Here is a 22,763-nt window from a genome sequence, read left to right on the forward strand (position 1 = left end):
TCTGCTCTCTACTATAACTACCCCTCTGCTCTACTATAACTACCCCTATCTCTACTATAACTACCCCTCTCTCTACTATAACTACCCCTCTCTCTACTATAACTACCCCTCTGATCTCTACTATAACTACCCCTCTCTCTACTATAACTACCCCTCTCGCTACTATAACTACCCCTCTCTCTACTATAACTACCCCTCTCTCTACTATAACTACCCCTCTCTCTACTATAACCACCCCTCTGCTCTCTACTATAACTACCCCTCTGTTCTCTACTATAACTACCCCTCTCTCTACTATAACTACCCCTCTGCTCTCTACTATAACTACCCCTCTGTTCTCTACTATAACTACCCCTCTCTCTACTATAACTACCCCTCTGTTCTCTACTATAACTACCCCTCTCTCTACTATAACTACCCCTCTGCTCTCTACTATAACTACCCCTCTGTTCTCTACTATAACTACCCCTCTCTCTACTATAACTACCCCTCTGCTCTACTATAACTACCCCTCTCTCTACTCTCTCTACTATAACTACCCCTCTCTCTACTATAACTACCCATCTCTCTACTATAACTACCCCTCTGCTCTCTACTATAACTACGCCTCTCTCTACTATAACTACCCCTCTCTCTACTATAACTACCCCTCTGCTGTCTACTATAACTACCCCTCTCTCTACTATAACTACCCCTCTCGCGCTATATGCACGTCGAGAACCCGAAACATATCGATGGCGAATTCTATTAAGAAACACCAGAGAACGTTTCCTCCATGCTGTCTGGGACGAGCAGCAGGAAGCCGGCCTATAAGACACAGACACGGGTCTCATATGACGTGTCTGAGGGTAAACCCTGTCAATTCTGCTCTTTACATAAGAAGGGAAGACAGAAGTTCCCCCAGAGAGACCTCTACGTGAGTAGCAATTGAAAAAGATATATGTAATAATTGGGCCAAGTGACCAACGACCCAATACACACTTTAATAGAGAGCAGAGCAGAAAACAAACCGTTTTCGAATGCATCGCATCATCCAACTTTGACAATGACAGCGGTCTGCAGCACAGAGCTGAAAAACTCACGGATGTCTCATGGCCAATAGGATAAACGTGCCCAGTGACGTATTCCATGGCCAGGGGAAATCTTGTGACCCACCCATCCTAATATGGAGTGGCACCAGGGAACCCCCCCCCCCCCCCTCCCCCTCCCTGTGACGCGCTGACCCCTCAGTCGACAGGGAGACTGACAGGCAGGAGGTCCAACCACCTGGCCAATCAGTAAAGGGGGGAGGGGTTTATTAGTCCACCCCTTATGACCCCTCACTCCTGATACGATGCAACAACAAAGCAGAGCCATGACACCAGTCGTAGCGCGCTACATGAAAGTGCATATACCTGTTAGGGTAACAGCTTCACATTCTGCACACCAGCCACAGACGATAACCTTGCCACCTGAATTTTTACACCTTTACCCTAAAGTAAAGAAAAAACACAGGCCAAAGAGAGGGGCCAAAGGCCTTGGTACAAGAGCTATACTTGTGTTTATTGCACAATGTTACTTGTTTATTGCACAATGTTGTTCTATTGGATTCTATTATATGTTATTACTACTGTATTGCACATCGTTGCGGGCAAGACCACCCGCATTTCATTGTATGCCGTGACAAATAAAACTCTTGACTTGACTTGACTATACATGTAAACTTCTGTAGGCTAACACCCAACCCAGTTGTGGACTCAATGCCACGTTTACTTAAACATAAAAACACGATACACACAACCCTCTTTACATAATAAAAAAGGCAAAAGTTCACTCTCACTACTGCAAGAGGAACGCCGTCTTTTATTGGCGAGAGAAGTCCTCGACCAAGTGCTAGCTACAGGCCTTGCTAAGTCATACATAATAGCGACCAAACAATTTTCAGAGAAAACTGCACTACTCCCTAAGCAAGAGCACAACCCCAGCAGTAGCTGAGGGTTTACACCGTATCCCCAAAAATATAGTGAATCAACACACGTTTTGTAAACAAAGCAAACACAGGTTGGTCTACCATGTTGACGAGGCCTCTCGCTGGCGGGGCCAGAAGCGGCGACGGGTGGAGCCTCGCTCCGGCGCAACGTTCCCCTCCTGCGGCCGGTCATGGCGCAGGCCCGACGACATCTTCTGCCAGAGATGACGCCGTAGTCAGAGTGCCAGGGCCTGCTACCTCCTCACGGCTAGCGCCAATGGTTGTAGCACAAGCTAACAGCTAACTCCAGGCTAACTGATAGCATCAAGCTAACGTTTCTAGCCGAGCGTAGCCGCCAGCTAACGACTTAGCCTAACAGCAAACTGGCTAACAGTTAGCTTCTACCGGCTATCGATAGCCACCAGCTAACGCAGTAGCAAGCTAAGCGGCTACTACTGAAGCTGTATAACGTGAGAAATAGCGATACAGGCCAACACTTCTGACAGCCGCTGTCTCTTCCTCTTTTTATCCAAAAGAAAAAGGGAAAAAAGGCAACACACGTCCCTCTCACAGAACGATTTTTACCAGACACAGCGGCATCGGCAGTAAGCCATGTTGTACGCGGGCTGCAGCCGACTTGAGCTTGGAGATATTCTCATAATGAAACACCAAGCCTGCATCCCTCCTGCCGGGTGTTTTCGTCTTGAAAAACGGGGCCAGCGCGGTGGCAGAGGGTATCCGTTTTTCAGAGACCCAGGGAATTTAACCGCAGACTCGGAATCACGGCCCCAGGAAAACAAAGCTACGACTTCACTGAGGAGGAGCACTGTGTTATCGTGGGGCATCACGATCCACACCGCTATGAGGGGCAACGAAGGGATTCTAGGCTGGAGTCGACCTTACGCAAGCTGCACAGTTGTCCCCTCACAACTGACACACCCGAGGCTCGCGTCGCAAAAACATCACCCGCCCAGAGAGACCGTCAGCTCTCACACAGCCGACCGCCTCCCGAGGCATAGTATCCAGCTGCAGAGCCGGAGACAATGCCGGCGGGGATTGCTCAGCGACGCGCCGTTGGAGGTCAGAATGATCATCATCTTCTAGACTCTCCGGTGGTGAAGACATTATCGCTTTATTTTCTCGAAAAATTGTGAGAGAGAAAAACAAAGATACAATGTCAACGCAGCTCCTTTTCTTCTTTTCTTTCTACTAACTAACTACTTTTGGCACTAAACTTAAAGTGGTGTATACAGACACTTTCGGTGGTGAAAGTAGGGAAGGAGCTGATTGTGTGGCCACGACCCCGCTTATATAGGAGTGGATGTGGGTGTGGCCAGGCGGAAGTAAATAGGTGTGTACATGTGGAGAACGTTTTTCATTGTTAGAATGGATAAAGGGATAGTTCCAATAGAGGAGAGCGTAAAGCTATACGATCTATAACTACCCCTCTGCTCTCAACTATAACTACCCCTCTGCTACAACCAGCCTGAACCTCTGCTCTCTCTCTCTAAAATGCAGACATGTCTCCAGACATGTCCGTAAATCTCAAATGGATGAGTTACCCCCCCCTACAAACTGCTCTGTGTCTGGTAGGGATACTAGACAGGCTGGAAAGCTCTGACCCACGAGGGCAAACACTGCACTATTCCAGGTCTACCATTCCCCATCTGACCAGATGACTGAATGGACACCATTGACATTTACAATCTAAATGTAGGTGTAAGTGCCTGATGTACTTCAGCTGGTATCCTCTCTGCAAGTTGAGCATATAAAAAACTTTGAACTTTGAAAATGTCAAGAGATGCATGCGGCGTAGCGGAGTTTCTTTAGGTTTACTATTGTTTCCTACCGACACAGGTTTGGACGTGCAAAAGCATTATCATTTAAATTGGATTATACCGTGGTATTATTCAAGTACAAAAGGGGGTACAACAGTGATACATGTACTTTTACCATGGCAGTACCATGGTCGATTATTTATACAATGACCAAATACCACATTAAACCTGAAATAACGATGAAATGGCCACGATAAGGTTAATAACATAGTAAAACAGATTCCTGGGGCCAGTTCCGTTTATGCTCCTTTATTTACCCTCACCCTTTGTTCTCTATATTTTCCCCATCCTGTGTCAGTGTTGTAGTCGAGTCACTAAATCTCGAGTCTCGAGTCCCCAGTGTTCGAGTGCGAGTCAAAGTCCGATTCACAGAAGAAGAGCCCAAGTCAAGTCCGAGTTATCAAGGTTGAGTCCGCTCCACTCTGGCAGTCAAAGAGCTGACATACAAATGAAAAAAGGTCTACATTAAACATAAATGACACAGCGGTTACCACCAAAATGAAATAATGTTATGGTATTAATATAGCCATCAATATCGTATGCCAAATGATTAGGGCCTATTACATTTTTTGTAATTTGTAATTCATGTATTTATCAATTCACAAGTCCAAGTCCTCGTCTGCACCTGCCGAGTCCGAATGCAGTCAATGCTCGCCTGAAAATCAGTCCAGGACGCGGCCTTGAGTCCTACAACACTGTACTGTGTATTGTGCTGTGACTTGAGTACTACAACACTGTACTGTGTATTGTGCTGTGACTTGAGTTCTACAACACTGTACTGTGTATTGTGCTGTGCCACGTCTGTGCAAAACACATGTTCAAGTTCTTTATTCGTCAAATACACAACAATATAGGGGGCCTTGCAGGTTGAAACACATGATTGTGTTTCGAGCTCAGACTCAACAGTGCACAATTAAGAAACATCAATGAATACAAGAATGGTAACAATAGGTAGTAGTAGTAGTAGTAACATCAAATAAAATATAAAATGAGGTAAGATCAAATATTTATAAAGATAAAATTGTCAATTATTTACAGAAAGTGTCTTGCGTGTAGTGTATGTGCATGATAAGGTGCAGTACAAGATGTGTGTGTGTGTGTGTCCAATAACAATAAGTAGTAGTAGTACGTAATACAATAAGATATAAAAAAGGTAAGATAAAATAACATTTCTACAGAAAGTGTCTTGCATACAAGTGTATACATTTGCATCTTAAGGTGCAGTGCAGGGTGCATGTGTCCTGTGTGTGTGTGTGCGTGTGTTCAACTTTGATTGGTACTTTGATTGGATGCAGGGGGAGGGGCACTGGGCGGGGGAGGGGTGGAGGCACAGAGAGAGAGCTGCAGCGTATCTTCTCCTGTAGAGCGTTTTATGACTTTTATACCCGGACTTATGGGAAAGGGGAAAGCTTGGCGATGGGATGATTGGAGAGCCGGCCTTGCTGTTTTACTGTATAGTGGGTTTTATATTGAATTCCCAGGGATACGAGTGGGGGAGGAACGGGCGGAGGAGATGGATGGAGAGAGGATAGTTGTATTTCTGACTTTTACTGGGATCCCGCTTACTGCAGGGGGTTTTAGGAGAGAGAGAGAGAGAGAGAGAGAGAGAGAGAGAGAGAGAGAGAGAGAGAGAGAGAGAGAGAGAGAGAGAGAGAGAGAGAGAGAGAAGAGGAGAAGGAGAGAGAGGGAGAATGAGTCTGACTGCTCAGCGCTCTGATGTTGAGGTCGGTGCAGCTCCCCCTCTTCTTCAGCCTCCTGAGGTGGTGGAGGCGTTGTTGGGCCTTCTTTACCACATGTAGATGGCAGGCCGAGTGTGTCTAAAGTGAACTTGATTGATCTGCGTTGGGAGACTACACAATTCTTTGTGTGTGATATCTAGTTATTATGTTGAGTCAAAATACATTTGTTGGCCAGCCGTTTGGTGGTCATTCGTTTTCGTAATCTTACATTTAAATTAAATGTTTGCTCATGCATATCTTTGGACACCTCTAGCTGATAAACCAATCAGGATACAGAAACGGGAATTAGGGACCCCAACATGGAACGCTAGCTGGATTATACATTGCAACATGAGACAGTAAATACTATTGTAATAAAACGTTCAAAACTATGTTCAACTTGTGTATTGTTTTGATACTATAAGATTGTATTTCGCACTGTATTAAGCCATACCGACGTCACAGATGAGCTTTAGATGGTTAACGTGATATTAACGTTAGATCTATCCGACCTAAATACTATTGTAATAAAACGTTCAAAACTATGTTCAACTTGTGTTTTGTTTCTTACTATAAGATTGTATTTCGCACTGTATTAAGCCATACCGACGTCAGGTGAGCTTGCTAGCCATTAGATGGCGCACTGTATTAAGCCATACCGACGGCAGGTGAGCTTGCTAGCCATTAGATGGCGCACTGTATTAAGCCATACCGACGTCAGGTGAGCTTGCTAGCCATTTGATGGATAACGTGATATTAACGTTAGATCTAACCGACCACAATTTGATTAGAAATGTATTACATACCTCACTTTGTTGGTCTCTCACGAAAGTCTTTCTCTGGACAGCATCCCCTTAACAATTGTGTGTATTGAGCTGTACTGTATTGTTTTTTTTTTTTTTTATCTTTTTCCCCCTCCATTTTCCTCCGATTTTTCTCCCATCCCAATGTTAGTCGTATGCCAATTCCCAATCCCCTTCCTGGTCGCTGCGCACTTACCCCCCACAGTCAGATCATCTGGGAGAATGGAGGCTATCACGTGCTTCCTCCGACACACGTCCAGCCAATCAACCGCTTCTTTTCACCTGGCAGCGCGGATCCTCCCTGAGAGGGCGTAGCGTGTGGAAGGATCACACTATCCCACTCAGGTCCTATCTGCGCTTAGCAGGCGCCCCGACCGAACTGTAGGAGTCGCTGTTTACAACGACCCGGACCCAACCCGCCAGCTTCTCCCACCATCTAATACAGCCAATTGTATTAGTGTGAACGGCCAGCCAAGCTGGTGACAACCCTGGAGCTGTGAGCTGTATTCGAACAGGCGAATCCAGCTCACAGCTTCGGGGTTGGTGACGAACGCAATCTTTGCTACGCCACCTAACCGCCGAGCTGTACTGTATTGTACCCATTCTGCAATCTGTTAATACAGTTTTCAATTAATGTCAGACGTCCTCTCCATAAATAAAACGATTGAATTGCTCAGAATTTTAAATTATGTCCCCAATAGGACATAATAATATTAATATTATTCCCCAGTATGACACAATAAACACAGATGAATGCCCCCCCCCCCCCACTGCCAAATTACCCCCATGGGTGTTGAAGACACTGTACCACCACAAGTCAGGAATTGAGAAAAAGAAAATGCAACTTCAGCCTCACGCTGCTCCAACTTTCTTCCAGCATCGTGATATTGTAATATTCTTACATCCACTTGGACCATGAACAAACAAAAAAGGTGTTGAGAAAGACAGCGAACACTACAGAAAGGAGGAACTTTGGGATTGAATGGAGAAATTAAGTAAGAGATGTAAAGATTATGCATTACAATTGATGATTAATCAACAATAATGGAAAACCAAACTATTCTTGCTCTTTACTATTTTTTGTTTTTCTTCCCTTCCACCCTCATCTCCAAAACAGTTGGCGTGAACAAATAATACTAGAGACAGAATGAGTTTTACTTCTTTTTTTGGTTTTTCTTTTAATCAGTGAAATATATTCCCATCCATATCCCCAACTTTGTGATTTTTACATACTGATCAGACGGAGGCAGAATAGCCTGCACATACATCAATGCATCTCTTGTAAGATATGAATTGCGGCATAAATTTTCCCAGACATGGTGCTGTTGGCGTCAAGCACAGGAGGTGAGGGGTGGATTGTCACCACCTGTTTAGCTAGGGCAGAGCGCATGTAGAGGGCATAGAAGAACCAGACGAGGCTGAAGATGCACAGGCCGATGGAGATGTTGATGAACACTTTGCCCATGTCAACCTTCTTCTTCTTCTCCTTGCGGTGCAAGGCAGCAGGATTCTCCTCTTTCCTCTGGAGGGGAGCAGCTTCACCGGTCACCACCCTCTTCCTCTGCCTTCCCATCCTGCCCACTGGAGCTGAGTGGAGAAGTGCAGAAGAGAAGATGTTTAGGTTCAAAGGGACAGTCAATGGCATGCTTGAGGAAGACCGGTAAGGTCGAAACGTTGCATCTACTGCCTTTTTTGTTCATTAAAATCACCTTGGAACTACAAGTGAGTTGCGAGCCCCGCTTTGTTCTTATGTATTACTGTTTTTACAGTTTGGCTCAGCACCAACAAACGGAGAATGTGCGTTATTTATTTTTTCTGACTGTTCAAATAAATAACATGTTATTTTCACACTTGTTATAAATGTTGATTGATTGATTGAAAACGTTATTAACAGATTGCAGAATGGGTACAGTACAGTACAGCTCAATACACACAATTGTTAAGGGGATGCAGACCAGAGAAAGACTTTCATCTTGTTTACATCAGGGTCCCCCATTTTCAATTCATCATAACATATATGACATACATGACATACAGATAGACAGTAGGCCTACTGTTACATATATACATTTAATTATGACATACCAGATTTGCAAATACAGTACTGTTTATGATACAAAGAGTCCAGAAAAGTATCAAACAATTGTTAAGGGGATGCAGACCAGAGAAAGACGTTTGTCTTGTTTACATCAGGGCCCCCCATTTGTAATTTATAGTGACAACAGCATCTAAAACAATATATTTATATGTATATTTATATATTGGAAGAGTATATTTATGAGACAGTATATTTTGTACATATGTAGCGGTTGTGACAACGTCACCTCAAACTTCTAACGTCACGGGCAACAACACAGACCGCTATACCATAGTGTAACACACAGCAAGAATGTGAAACAAGTTACTATTATTAGTATTGGGTTAGAGTTGTTTGATTTACACTAACGTAATGTTAGATTGCTATCTGAGAAAGTTAAAATGCTAACGTAACGTTAGTCTATGTGAGCTGGCTACAACATTTTCCAATGTGTAATTGGAAGTCAAAACGGACTGCATATAAACTGCTGATGACTCATAACTTCCTATCACGTTTGAATAATGCTGTAAAGTTAAGTAAAAATGCATTTCAATAGTAATGTATATGAATTGGGAGCTTACCGATGCAGAGCTAAATCCGTACTGTTGTCAACAGACGAGACGCAATATTTACTTCCTGGTTCCGGAGCTGGAGGAATGTCATTGGGGGAAATCAAGTCACTTGACGTTGTAACGCGTTTTGATTGGTTCCGCAGCAACGCCCCTTTTCACAAACGTAGGTAGTTTTTAGCTTATCAACACATTCATTTTCATAAAGATATGACCCAAAAATTGTTGCCAACAAACGGAAATGTGTTATTATAGTATATTATGTAGTTCATATTACAATAACATATACTCTCTAAAACCAGATCAATCATTTCACTAACGGAAGCCTCTAGCAACCTTCGGCCCACCGTCTAATGGTTAGTTTGGACGTCCCAGGTGAGTTTGTCGGTGATGTGAACACAGAGGAACTTGCTTACCTCTTATTGAGATTATCACTGTAGGGGGTTGACAGCATGAGTGGAGAAAGAAAGGGAGGAGGGGAGATGGGGTTTCAGGAGAAAGGAAAGGAGAGATGAAGAGAGGAGGGGAGAGGATGGGAGAGGACTTGATAGATGGAGGAAAGAGAGGTGGTGGGATGACCAGGGTCCTTGTATTGGGACAAGTGCTAGTGCTGGGACTGTTGAGGAGGACGGTTGAGGAAGACAATGAGGAGCACGGTTGAGGAGGATGGTTGAGGAGGGCGGTTGAGAAGGACAATTGATGATGGACTGAAGAAGGTGAAAACACAAGGTCAGAAGATGAGAAAATAGGAGAAAGAGAGGAAAGAGGAGAGAGGGTTTGAGAGGAAGCGGGCAGAATGAGAAGAATGGAAGAGAGGAGAAGGACATAGGACAACGAGAAGCGTAGTTATTTTCTCGTGATATCTTTCCCTTTATTCTCTATTTTCTTTCCTCTGAGAAGTTGAGATATGAGAGAAGAAAAAGAGAGGTTGATGGACTGAGCAAGGGTTGGAAGAAAGGACAGTGAGATATTTAGAAAGTGCTTTTATTTTGACCTTTTTCACCCCAGTACACCATTTTTCAAGAAGGCAGTTCTATGCACAGATAAAAACTGTTGGAAAGAGAGCGAGAGACCTTGGAATAAAGCATTTTCTTTTTCTAAAGCCTGTATTTCATAAATATGATTGATTATTTTATTATTTATTATAAAATGTCCTAAATACGCTCAGCAGTACTGAATGTCAGAAGGAAATTGCAACAATAAATCAACCATATCAACGTCAATACATTATCAATATCAATGTAACAAAAAATAAATAAAGTGACACTTCTGCCACTGCTGCCTTGCAGTGCTGGACTTGTCACATAGTGCTGGACTAGTCACATAGTGCTGGACTAGTCACATAGTGCTGGACTAGTCACATAGTGCTGGACTAGTCACATAGTGCTGGACTAGTCACATAGTGCTGGACTAGTCACATAGTGCTGGACTAGTCACATAGTGCTGGACTAGTCACATAGTGCTGGACTAGTCACATAGTGCTGCTGTGGTTTTAGAGCAAGATATTACTTTCCTCGGTTTACGCCATTTGTTTACCCATGTTAGCTTGACTGAGGTGCGCACTCTCTTATTCGTCAGGTAGAGAGAGAGAGAGAGAGAGAGAGAGAGAGAGAGAGAGAGAGAGAGAGAGAGAGAGAGAGAGAGAGAGAGAGAGAGAGAGAGAGAGAGAGGGAGGGAGGGGGAGAGGGAGAGGGAGAGAGAGAGAGAGAGAGAGAGAGAGAGAGAGAGAGAGAGAGAGAGAGAGAGAGAGAGAGAGAGAGAGATGCGTAGGAGACTCAGTCCTCTTTAGGTAGCCTCTTTATCAACCAAGTTTTCAGGAGATGAGATCAAATGGCTTAGTGTTCCTATATCAAAATGAAGGAAAAACACAAAGGTGTCTTTTCTAGTAGCGCTGAGGGAGACAGTGAAAACACTCTGCTGATGACGCCTCGTGTGTTGGACAGCGTCATGCAGTTCGTTCCGCTGCAGCTCCTCCTCAAGATGCTCCGCTTCTGTCACGTTTCCAGGCCGTTGCTCCTCCTGTTGAAGCTGAATGTGCTTATTTCCATTGCATGCATTGTCAGTAGTTTGGCTCCATCCCAGGGTTATGATACATTATTTAAAATGTATTTAATTAAAACTAGTTTCGAAGGCCTTACATGCCCTTGGCTAGAATACCTATCTGGTGTGTTTTTGAGATATATACCCCACGTAGAACTCTTCCCTCTCAAGGTAGTATCTTACAAAAATATATGGGGATGTTGCGTTATGCACCTGTGGCCCAAAGCTGTGATATATATCTTAACATCTGAGCACAGCACTACTGGTGGTATTTTTTACCTTGCTTTTATATAAGAAGCAGTTTGACTTAGCTTCTTCTCTTTAAATACCTTCATCTGTTCATAAATGATATAGTGTAACTCGATGAAATGTGCCATGAATAAAGTTGTATTGATAAAGCTTCAACGATTAATGGACTTGATTGTTATAGGATTGTTATGATTAGTTGACTTGATTGTTATGTGTAATTCTACACATCTAACAATATCATAATTATATATTTTACATTATATCATTTTCTACATTGTGTGTCATGCCTTTTTCATGCCTTTAGTATTCTACATATGCTTTGTCTGTGATGATAATTGGAGAATAGCCTCTCTCCCAAATGTTAACGGCCTGTTAAGTCTCATTTAAGGTAATGGCCAGGCCGTGGCCAGGGAGGGGTTTGAGGCAGTAAAGGGCATCGCACCAACGATTGCTATCTTGGTAAACATCTGGCACCCTGCTTTCTTATCTTAAGAGCCAAAGAAAGTTAAACATCTTGGTGACGACTTTGTAACGACTTTGTTTCCCGCTCTTTCCTTTGTGTAAAATATCATATACTTCACTTCACTTCTCCACTAACATTCTTCCACATATCTTGCTCATTCTTCCTTTAAGCTCTAAACCTAATCTGTATAGAACTAATAATCTTACTATTCTAAAGACTATTCTTCTTTATAATCCTGTATGGATCCATACTTATAATACACTTCTTATTGAACTTTAGAAATTGTCTCCTGATTATACTTTTGGACAGCAATTATTATTTCCTATTTTAATATCAATGAATAAGTCAAGGGTATCAAATATTCATCACTGCACTCATATTGTACATAATGAGGGATAATGTCACCTGTCAATCAGAGAGTTAGCCTGGCTAAATGAGTTAGCCTGGCTAAATGAGTTAGTCTGGGTTAATGAGTTAGTCTGGGTAAATGAGTTAGTCTGGGTAAATGAGTTAGTCCGGGTAAATGAGTTAGTCTGGGTAAATGAGTTAGTCCGGGTAAATTAGTTAGTCTGGGTAAATGAGTTAGTCCGGGTAAATGAGTTCGCTCAGGTAAATTAGTTAGTCCAGGTAAATGAGTTAGCCTGGCTAAATGAGTTAGTCTGGGTTAATGAGTTAGCCTGGGTAAATGAGTTAGGCTGGGTAAATGAGTTAGCCTGGGTAAATGAGTTAGCCTGGGTAAATGAGTTAGGCTGGGTTAATGAGTTAGACCAGGTAAATTAGTTAGACCCGGTAAATTCGTTTTGTATTTGGGACACTGGCAATATCATTGCATCAGGGTTTTTATGTTATTATTATATTTAAATATACTGGCTGGATCCCATTCAGGAAATATTCGTCCCCTCAGTCCTAACCCCTCAGTCCTAGCCCCTCAGTCCTAGCCCCTCAGTCCTAACCCCTCAGTCCTAACCCCTCAGTCCTAACCCCTCAGTCCTAACCCCTCAGTCCTAGCCCCTCAGTCCTAACCCCTCAGTCCTAACCCCTCAGTCCTAGCCCCTCAGTCCTAGCCCCTCAGTCCTAACCCCTCAGTCCTAACCCCTCAGTCCTAACCCCTCAGTCCTAACCCCTCAGTCCTAGCCCCTCAGTCCTAACCCCTCAGTCCTAACCCCTCAGTCCTAACCCCTCAGTCCTAGCCCCTCAGTCCTAACCCCTCAGTCCTAACCCCTCAGTCCTAGCCCCTCAGTCCTAACCCCTCAGTCCTAACCCCTCAGTCCTAACCCCTCAGTCCTAGCCCCTCAGTCCTAACCCCTCAGTCCTAGCTCCTCAGTCCTAACCCCTCAGTCCTAACCCCTCAGTCCTAGCCCCTCAGTCCTAACCCCTCAGTCCTAACCCCTCAGTCCTAACCCCTCAGTCCTAACCCCTCAGTCCTAACCCCTCAGTCCTAACCCCTCAGTCCTAACCCCTCAGTCCTAACCCCTCAGTCCTAGCTCCTCAGTCCTAACCCCTCAGTCCTAACCCCTCAGTCCTAACCCCTCAGTCCTAACCCCTCAGTCCTAGCCCCTCAGTCCTAACCCCTCAGTCCTAACCCCTCAGTCATAGCCCCTCAGTCCTAGCCCCTCAGTCCTAGCCCCTCAGTCCTAGCCCCTCAGTCCTAACCCCTCAGTCCTAGCTCCTCAGTCCTAACCCCTCAGTCCTAACCCCTCAGTCCTAGCTCCTCAGTCCTAGCCCCTCAGTCATAGCTCCTCAGTCCTAACCCCTCAGTCCTAACCCCTCAGTCCTAACCCCTCAGTCCTAACCCCTCAGTCCTAGCTCCTCAGTCCTAGCCCCTCAGTCATAGCTCCTCAGTCCTAACCCCTCAGTCCTAACCCCTCAGTCCTAGCTCCTCAGTCCTAGCCCCTCAGTCATAGCTCCTCAGTCCTAACCCCTCAGTCCTAACCCCTCAGTCCTAGCCCCTCAGTCCTAACCCCTCAGTCCTAACCCCTCAGTCCTAGCCCCTCAGTCCTAGCTCCTCAGTCCTAGCCCCTCAGTCCTAACCCCTCAGTCCTAACCCCTCAGTCCTAACCCCTCAGTCCTAACCCCTCAGTCCTAACCCCTCAGTCCTAACCCCTCAGTCCTAACCCCTCAGTCCTAACCCCTCAGTCCTAACCCCTCAGTCCTAACCCCTCAGTCCTAACCCCTCAGTCCTAGCCCCTCAGTCCTAACCCCTCGGGAATCGCTATTGAAACGAGATGCTGACTCACAAAGTGTTGGTCCAATCCATAAATCATGCAGGTGGAGTTCACCACAGGGCAGCCTCACCCCACGAGGGAGCGGAGGCTGGAGCACGAGATCAAACCTGTTCGCTTCAGCCTCAGACACAACACACAGCCCACAATGCAAAGTCCTGCCCCCCCCCCCCCCCCACCCCCCCCCCACCCCAAGTAAAAATGTCGGCAACAAAGTTATTTACTAAACAAGATTAACCCTTCCACTACCACACTACAGCAGGTTAACCCTTTCACTACCACACTACAAACGGTTAACCATTCACTACCACACTACAGAAGGTTAACCCTTTCACTACCACACTACAGTCGGTTAACCATTTCACGACCACACTACAAGCGGTTAACCCTTTCACGACCACACTATAGCCGGTTAACCTTTCACTACCACACTACATAATGTTAAAAAGTTGGAGAAAATAATGAAATGTTATGTGATTTTATGTTGAATAAACCTGTATTGCAAATTACTTGTAGGCCTACTCCAACTATATATTGCAGCTTGACGTGTAAATGTGAGTTTTAATGAAATATGTACTGCATTTATTTCAAGAGGCTGAAATGGTGCAGGTAGGACTCTTTCAGATATGTGCTTATTGCACACAGCGGTGAGAAGGGTGTCTCTTGACTTAAATGCCACAGAGTGTTCATTTGATCTGACGGCTGAGGGTCTGAATGAAAATCAAATGCCACTGTGTTTTTGTTGTTTTGTTTGTTTTACAGTTGAATTTGCCTTTCTCTCTCCATGGTAGGGGAAGTAAACATGAAAAGACAGAGATGCGCGGGAACTGAAGGAAGGAGAAGCCAAACGGTGTCCCTGTACCGTTACCCTGTGTAGCTCCACTGACTCCCTGGGCCTTGGGTGGGGCGACTGAGCAGTGAGCACAGCTTCATTCCCCCTCGACCGCACAGACTCGCGCTACGCGGTCACAACGTTACTCCGTCTGAGGGAGAGAGAGAGAGAGAGACAGAGAGAGAGAGAGAGAGAGAGATAGAGAGAGAGAGAGAGAGAGAGAGAGATAGAGAGAGAGAGAGAGAGAGAGAGAGAGAGAGAGAGAGAGAGAGAGAGAGAGAGAGAGAGAGAGAGAGAGAGAGAGAGAGAGAGAGAGAGAGAGAGAGAGAGAGAGAGAGGTAAATAGTTAGAGGCACGTATAATGAGATAAGATAGAAATGAGGCCTGGGGGGAAATTGCATACAGGTAAAGAGGGAGCGAGAGAGACTTAAAGGAACACGCCAACATATTGGGACATTTTACCGTCTTCTCCAGAGAGAGACAAGAAGATGGATACCAGTTTCCTCTCTGTGCGTTCAGTGGTTAAAGCTATCTGGCTGCATGTTAGCCTTGCTTAGCACAATGAATGGAAGTGGACAGTGACGGTAGTCTTCGGGAGAGGTGTTAGTTGGACAATGCGCAGGCTACCCGTATATGTCCGCTTCCATTCATTGTGCTATGCCATTCATTGTTAATCCCGGCTGGGTTGAAGGGATTAACCATAGCCTGGAGCAGCGTCATAGTCAAGTCACTCAATCTCGAGTCCGAGTCTCGAGTCCCCAGTGTTAGAGTCTGAGACCAAGTCCGAGTCACCAAAGAAGAGCCAGAGTCGAGTCCGAGTCGAGTCCCCGTTACCCTAGTCCGAGTCCGAGTCCCAGTCATCAAGGTTGAGTCCACTCCACTCTGGCAGAGCTGACATACAAATAAAAAAAGGTCTACATTAAACATAAATGACACACTGGTCACCATTTCAAAGGGAGTTTATTTACTTTGTGACACAATAGCCAAATAAATGCACTAGCCATCAATATCTTAGGCCAAATGATTAGGGCCTATTACAAAACATTTAAATAAAATAAACAACTGTATTAACAAGTCAGAGTCCTCGTCTGCACCTTCCGAGTCCGAATGCAGTCAATACTCGAGTCCAAGTCCAAGTCAGAGTCATCAGCGCTCAAGTCCAAGTTGAGTCACTAGTCCTGAAAATCAGTCCAGGACTCGTGACTTGAGTACTACAACACTGGAGGTAGGGTGCTGTTGTTTACAGGTGTAAAGCTAACATTAGCACACCATAAAGCTAATGTATTCTTAAGTTGTTTCATACAGTGTACTGAGTAATCACTCTAAGTAACGCAGTTGTCCCCCCGTTGTAAGCTCACTCCTAAGCTGAAATACTCCTGTTTCGCCACCCGAGAGGGATCCTTTTCAGGTGGCAGATCGGATAAGACCTTGTGTATTCAACTTTCACGGTCACGTGGTGTTGCTGGTCCGAGGCGAGGCCGATAGACAGCGCTAGAACCGTTGTTACACTTGAAAACGTGTGTGAGGAGGTGATGCCTTTTCACACTGGTTCTCAACTTAACTCTATGGTGACCTGACATGGTGGAAATACCATCATGTTATACCATGGATCTGACTTTAAAGTACATGGTGAGACTGAAATTACCATCAAATTACCGCGATACAAGGGTTGTATAAACCCTCTCTCTATCTCCCCGCTTCACATGGGAAGAAATCACATCGACAGACAAAGGCCCTCTGCCCCAAGCTATATTATTCATACTACAAAAGATCTAACTTGGGAAATCATTTAGGAATAACTTTTATTTGTTAAGCTATTTTAATAAGAATAACTCTTCTTGTGTGCCTACCCCCTGAAGCATATAACATGTATCATAAACACAACCTCTCTCAATGATTACACACCATTTATATATATTCTATAAATATAACACTCTGTTTGTGTCCTCCTTTCATACAGAATGAGTTCTCTAGACGTAGCCAGTTTTTAACCTCTATTTAAGTCTCTATCCATAATAAGATAACCTTCAGCTGACCAACATGTCCTATAGGAACCTAAAGAGAGTCTTTCTACCCGACCACTGACCACGACTACAGATGGTATTGTACACCTACACAGCGATGATCTTAATCCACTGGACTATGCTACTATTTAACAAAGTAAAACAAATGTTATTGAGGATTGACCTTTTTAGAAGTCAAACCGTTAGACCTTATAGTGCTGAGACAAGAGTAACATAATTGTTTGACTCATCTGCTGTTTCTTATTGTCCTATGTGCTTTTCTTTTAAACATTTATTTAACCAGGTAAATGCTTGAGATCAAGGATCTCTTTTACGAGCAAGACTTGACCAACAATTATAAACCAAGTTACAACATACAGGACAAAACACAGACAGACAAAAGGATAAAAGAAAAAAGAATTGAGCAAGCACCACCATTATCTATAACATTAGTAACATGTAGCATCCGCATTATGGATTAATGCAAACTCCCAATTCAGACGTTGCGAAGTCTATGACATGAACTTTAAAATCAGGCAAGGTGACAAGGACCTGTAGCTCCAGAGTTATGTGTAGCTGTAACATGGAGATCTGGTGAACACCACTGGCACGGTCAGGAGTCATCTAAGATTAACTAGGTGCTTAGGAATGTTTCCACCCGACACTAGTGTGAGAGAGACAAGTGAATCTAGTTGTTTCTACAGGGAGGAAATGAGACAACATCTCTAATAAAATATTGATATTTCTATTTAATCGCCATCGCTTAATGAGCCAGGGGGCGCAAGAACGCCATCGCTTTAATCAATGGGGAGACTGCAACATTTGCTAGTGCTTAAAATGTATCTTATATTATAGCTATGGGTCTAATACACCCGTCGATTGTCAGTGAGTTGCTTCCAGTCAACATGCACAAAACAGATTGTTTTTTCATCCCTACATTTCCTCTTTATACCGTTTTGAATATGAATATAGTTTGGGTGCTCCTGAGTAATTCCAGGAAAAGATGTTATGGTTTGTAACCGACCTCAAACGCAACGGCACAGACAGGGAGTTCAGAGTTAGCCAAATGCTAGGGCGTATTTATTTACAGAGTCAAAAAAAGGGTAAAGTACAATTATCAAACAAACAGGGAGACTGCCTTCGGCAGAGTCATCTGCCGCTCTGCAGAATCCTCCTGGAGATAGTGGTGGGGAATTGGCATGTGACGTTGCAGCGGCTCTGCAGATACTCCCAGCTTTTACTCAAGGTGGAAAACGGAGAGAGAGAGAGAGAGAGAGATATCAGAAACAGTCCAACGAAACACAGAGGCAGTGTGGTTCCCTCCTCCCTAGCTGGGTCCAGAACCAATTGACAGTGACAGTCTTCAGTGTTCCCCACAACACACAATTTAGCTGAGTTAGTGCAACAAAACAAAGTCTTCAGTGTCTCTTCTAAAACACACAATCAGAATAATCCAGAACCAATTGACAGTGACAGTCTTCAGTGTTCCCCACAACACACAACTTAGCTGAGTCAGTGCAAACAAAACGAAGTCTTCAGTGTCTCTTCTAAAACACACAATCCGAATAATCCAGAGGGGTTTGGTTCCACTCACCCAAGCGCAACGCGTAAAGCGGGCAAAACGAGGCGCAGCTCCAAACGGGGAACAAGGTTCTCAACAGCGGTTCTCCACGGAAAGGTCCTGGAGAGAAAGTAGACCAGGAACAGCAACGGGGAAAAAACAGGCAAATGCAGTTGTATTCCAGAACGACCCGACAACGATAGAAGGGAGGTCCCGGTATATAAAGCCCTCTGGGGCGCTAATCACAAACTATGACAGCTGCGTGATGAAAGTGGCAATTGCTCAAAAAGCGTGTGGCGGGGAATGCACCAATCAGCACCATACCTCAGGAGAGCGTGTGGCGGGGAACCAACCAAACCTCACAAAAGACACGATAATAGCGTTTTAGCGGAATACACTTATCACGTTGTAATTTTTCGCCTGATTATCGAATCTTCCTGAAATCAACGCTAGATTATCATTATTATCCTTCCTCGTGCATACATGAAATTGCCCTCGTAGCAATTTCCCCTGGAATCCCCTGACAAAGATGTGCAAAAAGCTGTACAATTTAAACAATACCATACTGGTAATGAGAAAATAGTTGTTTATTCAATGAATGCATGGAGCAGTTCCATCTTATTTCATTTGATACTAACTACTCAGTTCATACAGATTTCAAGTATTCAAATATCAATGATGAATATTGCATAAGGTTTACACAGTTAATAGATCACCTTCTTGTTTTATATTCATCTTATATGGCAATTAAATCAATGGTGTGTTTGTTTGGGGAGTTTGACCTATGTGCCTACCACGTGAAGGTGCCTGATCAATGGACAGCACAAAAACAATTTGTGTAGGTGGAGACTAGAGCTACCACAGATAGTAATAAGTTATTAAGAGTAAGTAATCCATACCATATATATCCTAATAGTTACCTTATTACCATACTTGGCTGAAAACAAACTTTGCTGCCTGTTGTGAATGTGTTTTTCCCTGTAGGCTAATACATAAGTAGGCATACATTTTTGCAGTTGAGGAAAAATTTGCAGTTGAGTAGGCTATAATGTGCTGTGTTTTTATGTCTTCCATCGAGGACCACCTTGGAAATAAGTGTTAATGCTTGTTAATGAATGCTTTTAGGTGATATCCTCAGGAATACAAATTGGTCAAGATCATTTGTTTTTATGATGTGTTTTTAATTTCCAAATAAATCTAATCAAATAAAAAAGCAGTTTTTGCAGTTGAGCTACTGGTGTTGTATATTATACAGCCTTTTCATGCATCTTTATCAAGGGAACCCTTATCCTAATGATTTAAAAAATAATATTATGATGATACGATATGGACCTAGTAGTTGGGTCATCTGTGGCACTTCGTTTCTCAATGGATTTTTTAAAAAGGCGGGGGAAATTTGTGAGAGACCAAAATCCAAAATGGCTGCCGTGGAAATTAACTTTTTAATGGTTTGACCTACAATGATGCCCAATACATGGTACCAGCCCCCTCTCAGTCATGTACCAGCCCCTCTCAGTCATGTACCAGCCAGCCCCTCTCAGTCATGTACCAGCCCTCTCTCAGTCATGTATACCAGCCCCCTCTGTCATCTACCAGCCCCCTCTCAGTCATGTACCACAGCCCCATCTGAGTCATGTACCAGCCCCCTCTCAGTCATGTACCAGCCCCCTCTCAGTCATGTACCAGCCCCCTCTCAGTCATGTACCAGCCCCCTCTCAGTCATGTACTAGCCCCCTCTCAGTCATGTACCAGCCCCCTCTCAGTCATGTACCAGCCTCCTCTCAGTCATGTACCACAGCCCCATCTCAGTCATGTACCATAGCCCCATCTCAGTCATGTACCACAGCCCCCTCTCAGTCATGTATACCAGCCCCCCTCTCAGTCATGTATACCAGCCCCCTCTCAGTCATGTACCAGCCCTCTCTCAGTCATGTACCAGCCCCCTCTCAGTCATGTACCAGCCAGCCCCCTCTCAGTCATGTACCACAGCCCCCTCTCAGCCATATACCACAGCCCCCTCTCAGTCATGTACCACAGCCCCCTCTCCGTCATGTACCAGCCCCTCTCAGTCATGTACCAGCCCCCTCTCAGTCATGTACCACAGCCCCCTCTCAGTCATGTACCAGCCCCATCTCAGTCATGTACCAACAACACTGGTAAACAAACTACCCTCCCACTCAGGGCTTTATGGGGTAGAACACATAGTAGCTTACTACAAAAACCTAGGGGTCCGCAAGGACGACTTCAAGCTGGAAATGGTAACAACAGATGAGGTACTCAATAAACTGAGCGCCCTCCAACCTAACAAGGCCACTGGCCACGACAACATCCCTTCCAAATTCCTCAGAGACTCAGCAGCCGCCATCACCCCAATCATCACACACATAATAAACCTCTCCATAAAACAGGGACACGTCCCCAAGGACTTCAAAATTGCGAGGGTGACCCCTCTGCACAAAAAGGGCAGCAAATTAGACCCAGGCAACTACCGCCCTGTTTCTATTCTCACCTCCATCTCGAAAGTCATGGAAAAAATAGTCTACGAACAGGTCGAAAAGTACCTAGCGGAAAAAAATCTAATCTACGAATTCCAATCTGGCTTCAGAACGTCCCACTCCACTGACACATGCCTTCTCTATTTGAATGACCACATCAAACAAGAGGTGGACGCAGGCAAATACTGCGGCATGGTCATGCTGGACCTACAAAAGGCCTTTGACACGGTCAATCACTCCATTCTGATTGACAAGCTAAAAGCAATTGGTTTTGATAGTTTATCAGTGAGCTGGATGCAATCCTACCTTGAGGGGAGGGAACAGATGGTGGAGGTAAACGGTACCCTATCCCCCCCCCTCACAGTGAGCTGTGGTGTTCCACAAGGAAGCATACTAGGACCGCTACTGTTCCTAATTTACGCAAATGACATGTCGTCAGCTTGTGACTGCAACTTGTTCCTGTTTGCGGACGACTCAGCCCTGCTGGTCTCTGACAAGAACAAGTTACAGTTGAAAAAACCCTCAGCTCGGAACTAGGCAGAATCTGCATATGGCTCGCTGATAACAAACTATCATTACACATGGGCAAAACAGAGTCCATTCTCTTCGGTTCAAATAACAAACTCAGCAAGACCGACGGCTTCTCAGTTACAGTGGGTGACAATATTGTCACAAGGAAAGATGAAATTACCTACCTGGGTTCCATCCTAGAGGCTAATCTCTCCTGTGACAAAATGGCATCCAATGTAATAAAAAAAGTCAACCAACGAACTCGATTCTTGTACCGGATCTCCTCTCTGGTAAACAAGAATACCCTGAAGACTCTGGCAGGAGCACTCATTCAGGGGTACTACGACTATGCTTGCACCTCATGGTACCAAAGCACCTCAAAGGCGCTAAAAACAAAATTACAAACATCTCAAAACAAACTGGTCAGACTACTGCTTGACCTTACTCCTAGAACCCACCTCACCCCTGCCCACTTTGACAACCTAGGATGGCTTAGAGTAGACGACAGAGTACAGCAACTTGCAATGGGCCTGGTCTACAAGATACACTACACGACCAAGGTACCCATGTACATGTCAAAATACTTCCCAAAGGTCAGTGAATACCACGATCACAACACCAGAGGGAGCTCCACAAATCATGTTAAACCCAGATTCGGCTCAAATAAGGGACTAAACACGTTTCGCAATTATGCCACATCAATGTGGAACGCCCTACCCAAAGCTGTAAAGGAATGTGGATCACTACCCACTTTCAAAACCTCTCTCAAGGGACACCTACGGGAGACTGCAATTCAACACTGGCCCCTGTAAATATCCTAACCCAACCCCCTCCAATGTACAGTAATTTACCTAGTATGGTTTTGTCAATAGTCCAATGTACAATTTTGTTTGTTTGTACAGTGTCTCCCCCCCCCCCCCCTCAATGTACAGTTTTGCTTGTATATACAGTGTGCCCCCCCCCCCCCAACCACCTCCAATGTAGATTACCCAGTATGGTTGTCAATATCCCAGTGTACCCAACCCCCCCCCACCCAACCTCCTCCAATGTACAGTTTCTACGTCAAATGTATATACTCCCTTTTCCTGACTCCTTCTGTATCACAAACAGTACTGTATTTGCAAATCTGGTATGTCATAAATGTATAGATGTAGCAGTACTGACTATCTGTATGTCATGTATGTCATATATGTCCTGATGAATTGAAAATGGGGGACCCTGATGTAAACAAGACGAAAGTCTTTCTCTGGTCTGCATCCCCTTAACAATTGTGTGTATTGAGCTGTACTGTATTGTACCCATTCTGCAATCTGTTAATAAAGTTTTCAATCAATCAATCAATACCAGCCCCCTCTCAGTCATATACCAGCACGACTGGCGGGGGGGGTGCTTAGTAAGAGATGTGATTGGGCCAGCCCAGTGTCAGTCAGTACCA

Source organism: Notolepis coatsorum (assembly GCF_963971535.1).
Source record: "Notolepis coatsorum genome assembly, chromosome: 16".
In the NCBI taxonomy this organism is placed as follows: domain Eukaryota; kingdom Metazoa; phylum Chordata; class Actinopteri; order Aulopiformes; family Paralepididae; genus Notolepis; species Notolepis coatsorum.